Below are 8,287 nucleotides of genomic sequence, written 5' to 3' on the forward strand. Positions count from 1 at the left end.
TGCCTCTCTGCAAGTCTTTTCTGTAAGTTAACATTGTGTTAACACTGTTTTCCTGTGGCTTCTCATCTGCTTGTGGTGAGAACTTCCTTTGATACAGATTATTTTATGCCTGTGCCAGATCTGAGACCATATTCCTTCTGCTGTGAAGTTGTTACTTTCTGTTAGGAAATGGGATGGAAGGGGGGTTGTTTGGTAGTTATAACAAATGACAGAAGGGTAAGCATTTAACAGCAAACCCAGGCAAGTAGTGCTCTTCAGCTGTACTGAACTCGAGTTAACTTTTTTTGCAGTCAGCTCTATCATTTTCTCTTATGAGTATCTGATTTCTGTTCAGGCTGTTTCCCACTTTCTAGAAGACCTCAGAGCTATTTAGGAAGGAGTTTTATTTGGTCTTTAGCAGTTTCAGGAAGCTGAACCCTATTTTGCTTTTAGGATCTTTCAAACTTTAAAAAGCAAGAGAACAGTTTTAGCTGAACAGAACTGCATTAATTTTTCTGAAATGCTGAAGCACAATGTCTTCACTTAATTTCCAGCTGAGCTTGGATGTTTTGCAATATGATTTGCTGAAGTTTATAGCAGCCTTGAGAAATACTTTAACTAGTCAGAAACAGACTGCATTTTTAGCCCCAGTCTTGTACATCCTGGGGTGGCACTTCAGGCACTGGCTCATGCTGCCTTGAGAGCCTTTTAAGCCTGAGGCAGCACTGCCAGGATTAATCTCTGTACCATGGGATGTTACTGTACTTGAGGCTGCTTGGAGCTCCTGAGTGCTTCGAGTTCTTTGGCACACAGCCTGCTCCTTTCTCAACCCTTCAAACACAACACCCACCATGTATAGTTTGCCCCAAAACTGTGCTTTGAGCTTCTCTGGCAGTCTGCCCATAGCTTTAGATCAATTTGCTATGACTGCAATCACAGCATTTTGACTCACTCTGTAGCAATCCAAAGAAGGTGCTTCCTGGTAGAGGTGTGCAATGCAAATGCTAGAAAATATTTCTGCAATACCGCATCTCTGTTTATAACTTGATAACATCCAACTTCAAATCTTCCTTGAGGAAATGATGGCATTTAAGCTGGGCTCATGTCTATAGCACATGTCTATAGCACAAATCTGTCTCTCTGTTGGCAGGAGCATGCAATAATTGCTGTAAATACTATAAATGTCAAATCAGCATCATCAGTGAGAAATGGATCATTAATTATATGAGCTTTAGGCAGCTGATTCTGAACAGCAGAGGAAGAGTGCTAAACTGTTCAGTCACTTTGTAAATACTAAAAACTGCTTGAATATATATAGAATATAGTATATCTGCTCCATATGCTGTGCATACACTCCACAGAATATACTTGTTCTATGGCAACACCCTCTGTTCTCTTCTGGCTGCTGACATCCCGAGCTTACTCATGTTTCAGCCCAAGGTGTGGAGTACAGATCACTGCAAGACTTCCTCCGGAGGTGGCGTCACATGCCACATATCATTTTATACACTCACATACTGTAAAACCTTTGTAATATCATGAATTCCATATTCCATATTAGAGTAATACATCCCAAACTCATCTTGTTGACCAAATGTCAAGGAAAGGGTCCCATATTCCCATAGAGCAGGAACTACTATAGAAGATGTTTGACTTCAGCCTCCCAACACAGCTGGAGGGCAGCACAAGGCTCTGGAGATTCTGACAAGTGCTGGAAATGATGAGTCTTTCTTTTGTTTCTTTTACTTCTCTTCTATTTCATCCAAAAGTGGTGCACACTGGTGTTTTTAATTTTTTTAATTAAGTTTTTGCAAGAAGACACATTAGGAAATACTTCTGTAACACCCAGATGGATTTCATCTCATTTGCATTCTCATCTCCAAATTTTGCAATCTGTGTTTGTTTTAAAAAATTAATAAAGAAAAGAGGAAAAAAAGCCCCTTGTCTAAGGAGGTATATCCAGGCAATAGAGCTGATGGCTTCACTTAGCTCTGTGTAGTCACTGGGGTACTTAATATTCTGTAGTACTACTTCATCATTTGAAAAAATAGCATCCATGCTGTTGCTGAGATCCTCCTTTTTATCTTGTGGCTTGAAGTGCTATTTGCTTTCTTCCAGTCTTGCAGTAATTCCACACGCTCTTCAAAATTATACATTGATTCATCATCTCACACATTTCCATGTATCAAATAGTTGTCATAGAAATTAAGATTTTAGAATTTTTATTTCTCCTATCTCCATCCCCTTTCTTTTTCTGATCTCCATCCCAAAAGTGCAAATGCACCAAGCAAAGTGATCACACAGTAGCTGTTAGTCAAGACTGGTAAATGGAACTAGATATCCAAGAGAGGATACTCCTCACACATAAAACCATAAAAATCTCCTAGCATCTTTTAATGAGCTTACTATGAAAGATCAAAACATGCATTGTGACACAAGAGAGAGCCGAAGAGATCAACAATATCACTGAAGTCTTAACTCTGTTGCAACAGGGAGTTGTTAACTTCACCTAAGCACCTTTGCCCAAGAAATGGATAGAACAAGCAACTTTTTTTGTAAAATTTTTTCTTTAAGTTATTTTTTTCTTAAATCACTTACCTCTTTCAGTAGAATATCAATTGTTGTTTCTGTAATCTCCTTAGCACTGTTGTTAGCTTCCTGCTCTTTGCTATTCGATCTGCTTACTCAACCATCTTTTATACTGTGACAGCTACACCCTCACGTAATAATAACTTGTTTTTATGCAGTGCATTCACCTCAGTGATTTATCCAGCCTACTCACAACCTTACAAACCTGAAAACACTGTTTTAATAGGATGCTGTCTTCCCTCTAGTTGTCTAATCTATTAGTGGTATTTTTTCTGTGATTTCAAGATCCCTTCCCATGCGGCTTCAAGGATCCATAGCAAATGGCATAGATTTACTATAGATCAATATGGTAACTAATTTCAGTTAGAATTTGATTTCCCCATTAATTGAAATGGTTCACAAAAGGACTTCCTCAATGAATCCACTGTGACAGTAGAATTTCCATATGCTTGTCAGACATTGAAACTTTTCTAATGGAGGTTCAGTGCCCAGACTTAACAGAGAGTTTGAAATTGAAGTAATTTACCTTTTCATCCAGAGCCCTTGTGATTGTTATTTCTAGTCATCTTAAGGCAATGCATTTAAGTGACTGCCAGTTACATGGACTTCTACCAGAGTTTGGAGGAAGACCCTCACAGTTCTTCTCCAGCTGCATGGCCAGAAGCTTGAGCAGTTGCCTATCACTGTAGAGATTGTTATTCTCTAAAAAAAGTCTCTCAGAGAGGTCTTGCTATCGTGTTTAATACCCTTTCAATGAAGCCCAGCTAGAGATTGTCCAAGAGCAGCTAATGCAGCTGTTCCTGCTCATGTCCACCTCGCTGGGCTCCTCTCGGGTGGCAGGGAGTGATCAGCAGTTCACTGTGCTGCCACAGGGCTCCTGCAAAGAGCACGATGAGCTTCTGTAGAAGTGGTTAGCTTTCATCTTGCAACATTTTTGTTTGCTCAATTACTTTTTTCATTCCTTACTGACCTTTTCCCTAGTCAAAGGATTTTTTAAACTTTTTTTTTTAATCAGAGACTTGAGAGCAAAACCTGTCATCTCCTGGATATAAATCTCGATACAGACATATAGGGAAAAAAAAAAAAAAGATTTTTGCTGATTGCCTAATAGTTACTTAGGTAGCACATGATCTTGTTTAGTTAATTCTATCCACTGATTTGGATCACTGTCATATGTTGCATCCTTTAACTCTCCTGCAAGCTCCTCAGTTTCAGTATAGTCCCTTTCAGTGTGAATGTCAGACCAAAAATGTTGAATTTTTTTTTCATTAGATCTGGGTATTCTGCTATTATAAATATCAACCATGTTTTGATAGAGGAAGTTAGGCAAATATATGTTAGTTAAAGATCTGGGAAAACACATAACTATAGCTTTTTCTGGAGGTGCTGTGTGAAAATCCTTCTGAAGCTATCATGGTAAGGAATGCATTACGTAGTACTATAAACTATGCAAAAACCTGAAATCTCTGGGAGACCCATAAATCCAAACTGACCTACAAGAAAAAAATAAGTCAGTGGGAATTTGGATTATTGAAGATGATAAGCAATTCAGAATTTAACTACAGAATAACTTTTGCCTTTTTATTTTCTGGCATAAAATAAAAGGCTATCTTCTTGTGACCATCTTTAGAGCACTTTTTTTTTTTTTTTTTTTTTTTTTTATCTTCCATCTGAAATATCCCTTTGTTTTGGTATGGTCAGACAGTAAAACTGGACAATGTCCTTCCCTGACACTTCTGTCAAAATTGTGTCTCCTCTGCAATGAGTAGCACAAGTACTTTATAAACATTCTCTGACAGGACCCCTGGTGCATTAGCTGGAAACTCAACTGAGATGCATATTTGGGTTTTAACACTAAGTAAATGCTCCCTAGTTAGTTATGGCTAATATACAAGTGCAAACAGTAGGCCAAAGGCAGTCTGGTTTTAAGGTCATATGTGGTTCCCAAAGACAATAGTGTTTCCAAATCTGTGTGGACTCTGTCCTTACTGTTAGCTGTTCAGAGGATGATTTATATTTCTAACTAGCCCTTGCAGAAAGCCTGTGAAGCTTTACAAACAGGAGATGCTCCTCTTGTACTAGAAAGCAGCTGTTAGTGAACACTGAAAACTGCTATTATGACTAATACAGCAACCATCTTCTTTGCAATTTACTTTATAGACTTCATTGTGTTACACATTTCCGTTGCACAGCACAAATGAGAACACTCAGCAAGGATTACTGTGTGCCTAGCACTGGCACAGAGATGAATGCATCTCCATCTAGAGTAGCCAGTATCTTAAAAACACAGTTCATCCACACAGGGCAAAACTTTGCATCTAAATACGCACCTGATCCAGCTGCTGGAATATCTGTAATTCAGATGCCTGTACTCAGGATCATTTCATAGCAATCTCCATCTGAGCAGTCTGTAGCCATCTGCTGTCTGCATCTTGCATGAGCACAGTTTTTGGAAGCTCGCCTTACTGAAGATTTGCCTCTTAGGCGGTTTCCAAACTCATTGTTTTGTCATTTTAAAAATGCATATATATTATCTGCTGTCATGTAACTTACATATATAATTCTGTATTGCAGCAATAGGCAGCCCAAGCATAGGCCACTGAGTCTAGCTGGAGAAGTGATGCACAAATAGATGAACATTTGACAGACTTCCTGCTGGCACTGTACTTAGCCCCAGAACTGTGCTGATAGCATGTGCTGCTTTCCCCTTTGCATCCCAGCTCTGCAGGAGGAGGACTTTGCTCTGCTTACTATAGATTCAGCATTTTGCTCTCACCTGGGAGGAGGGCACAGGTAAAGTGTTCACATGTGACACTAGGAATAAAATAAATTCTGAACTAAGTCACTCCCACACATAACAGTATGACCTCTATAGGTCTCATCTACCTTGAGATATTCCATAATTCAGTGTGACTGTCCATTTCAGAACTTCAACAGGGTGGTGCAATCAGAAGGGTAATTTTCTCTTCTTCCTGAACTGCAGAAAAAGGTGACATAAGTCAGAAAATATATGTAAAAGTAAAAGATCAGAAAGAAGGTAGAAAACCATCTCCTCCACCTACCTATTCAGAGCCAAGTCAGAGTGAATCAATGGAACAGAAGGAGGCAGAAACTGCATTTTATTAATTGCAACAGTGGAGGTTTGTGGCTGGAAAGGTGATTGATGCCAGGACTGGGCCTGTGATCAGTGTTTGAGGTGTCCCTGCATGCCAGGCTGCTGATTTTCAGTGAAGTAGGAATGGAGCCTGCCCCAGTCCTCCTGGGCTTTTCTTGGACACTCTTCTGCTGCTACCCATGATTCACCTGTTTGTGCAGAGCTCAAACCATCCCTGCTTATCAGCCTAAGTTAATGCCCACTCTAATGAGGTGGTCTCCCCACCACCTACATTCTCCAGACACAGAAATAACAGAAATAAACCTGTAAGTGTCTCTTTTCATGGGGAAGGCTCTGGAGGAAGCAGTATTTCCTGAACTCTCACGTGCTAGACTTTGATAAATATTGTCACTATGTCTGGATGTGAAAAATAGGATACTTGCCCTGAAGAGGGTGGGGGGAAGAAGAACTTATTTCTTATTAGTGTTGCTTTTACCCATCAGGAAAAGCTGACAAATTCCAAGATGTTGATCAAACTTTTGAATTTTAGCACAAGATTTCCAGAAAAAAAAAAAAAAGTAACTTTTTTTGGAAAGTGAGGTTTTCCTCCACAAAAGAAGAGGAAAAATAAGATGAGAGGATGAATGAAGCTGTTTCTGGTTGCCTTTAGTTGTCACTGATGCCTTGTTTGCAGATGTTTCTGTGTTGGTTGCTGTCCATCATCATTCATGGAAATGCTTTTCATAGGGATTTTAATTGCTTGATAGTTTTGGTTTGATATTCTGGAAATTCTTTTTCTGTACAGTAAAGAGAAGCCTGCGGCTGACAATCCTCTTGCATAAAAAGCAGCTGTTTCTTGTATTACCTCCAGGCACTTTACTTTCAGGACTATTAATGGATAAAACATTGGTGGCAATTTCCAGCTGCCACAAAGCACTTAATTTTCCATCACCATGAGATACTTAAATGATTAGCAGCCAATTGATATTCAACAAGCCATACATGTTTATCTGCTGAATTACAGCCCATTGGGCTGTTCAGGGACATGTCTGTGGTTAAACTCTGTACAAAAGTGCTCACTACGTGGTGATAAATAATTAATATTATATTAGTACTGATCAATAGCTCTGTTTGTTTTATGACAAATTGGAAGGGAAGAGGTTGTATGGGGCTCTTCACTTTCTCTTCAGCCTTGCAGTCATTCAGGTGTCAGTCAATTCTGATAGAAGTCAAACAGCTCCACTAAATGGGAAACTTGTCTTAGTTGTCTCACAGTTTAATGTCAGCAGCAATGCAGTCAGTTTAACTTAACTATTTTATTGTGTAATTGTTGGTCAATAGGACAAAATGAACAAATATACAGTGCATACTGTTTTCATAATCCAGCAGTGAGCCAATCCTAATTTCTAGCCTTTTTCAGGGAATTCACTGGATTAAATATTACTTTTTGAATTAGCAATATCTGAGTTACTAACTGGATGCCAGAGAAGGAGCATGGTTTCTGTGCTGACACCAGCAGTGTTCTCCTGGTGTACGAGCCTGGGTTCCTGGTCACCCTCAGCTCTCCTAGGGAATCTCCTAGGTATTTATATTTTTTTGGAAGAGAGCTAGGAAAGACTTAAAGGAACCTTTAACAGCTCCTTTTCCTTAGAGAAAGAGGTTTGATATTGTGTTCCTTGCTTACAAACGCTTGCCAAATATGATACTGTACATAAGCTTCCTCCTTTTCCCAGTCTTTGATTTCCCCAGATTTGTACGCTCAAATAAGTTTGTCTCCAATCAAAATGCATCTGAGGCACCTTTTTGTGATTTTCAGTCCTCAAAGACTAAAGAAATCCCAAATTCCATGTAAGAGTGGTGTTCCTAGGTATGTTTTTTATTCCTTCCTACTTGAAGAATTATACTAGCTAGCTCTAGATATGGATTGGCAATTAATTATTGTCGACTAAAATCATAGCTGCATTTGAGACAAAGCTGGAATGTATTTATTGGAAATGAAATGTACTTTTAGCTGAAAATGATTTGTCAAGTTCCAAAGCCAGGCTCAAGACTGCTGTAGTTTTGCTGCATTTTAATTTAGGTTTGTTGGTTAAGGTTTGTTACTTAAGGAATGTTCTTATGTGACCTATCTGCATGGTGCTCTCCTGCTGTATGCCATACCTGTGAAGAAAATGTTAAACCATGGGGCTATATCTGCAAAAAAAAAAAAAAAAAGTTAAATAGGGAAAGATATCTGAGTGAAAAGCACTCACTGTGAATCTGAAACTGCAGTGAAATCCCTTTGTACAGTAAGCATTCAATGAGGTGATTTTTATGTCTGTATACACTTGGAATTAACCAAGACCATGCTTCCCATCACAGCTTGTAGCTGGAGGGGTGGTTGCAGGACTTGTGAACATATACCAGCTGTGGGTGTATTTTGAGATGGCAGCTAAATGTTCTAACTGTCACCAACAAGGCTGAGATCAATACCTCTAAATCGTATCCAGGCAGTTCTGACAAAATGGCCTGGTTACCTTAAACACTTCTCAGAATAATCTTTTGTTTTGCCTTTTAACTCCAGGACATTACAAGACTGCTGGGCTAGGGAGAGGTGCTGCTGCTTGAGGATAGACAGGCAGCCAA

Source organism: Sylvia atricapilla, chromosome 8 (assembly GCF_009819655.1).
Source record: "Sylvia atricapilla isolate bSylAtr1 chromosome 8, bSylAtr1.pri, whole genome shotgun sequence".
In the NCBI taxonomy this organism is placed as follows: Eukaryota; Metazoa; Chordata; class Aves; order Passeriformes; family Sylviidae; genus Sylvia; species Sylvia atricapilla.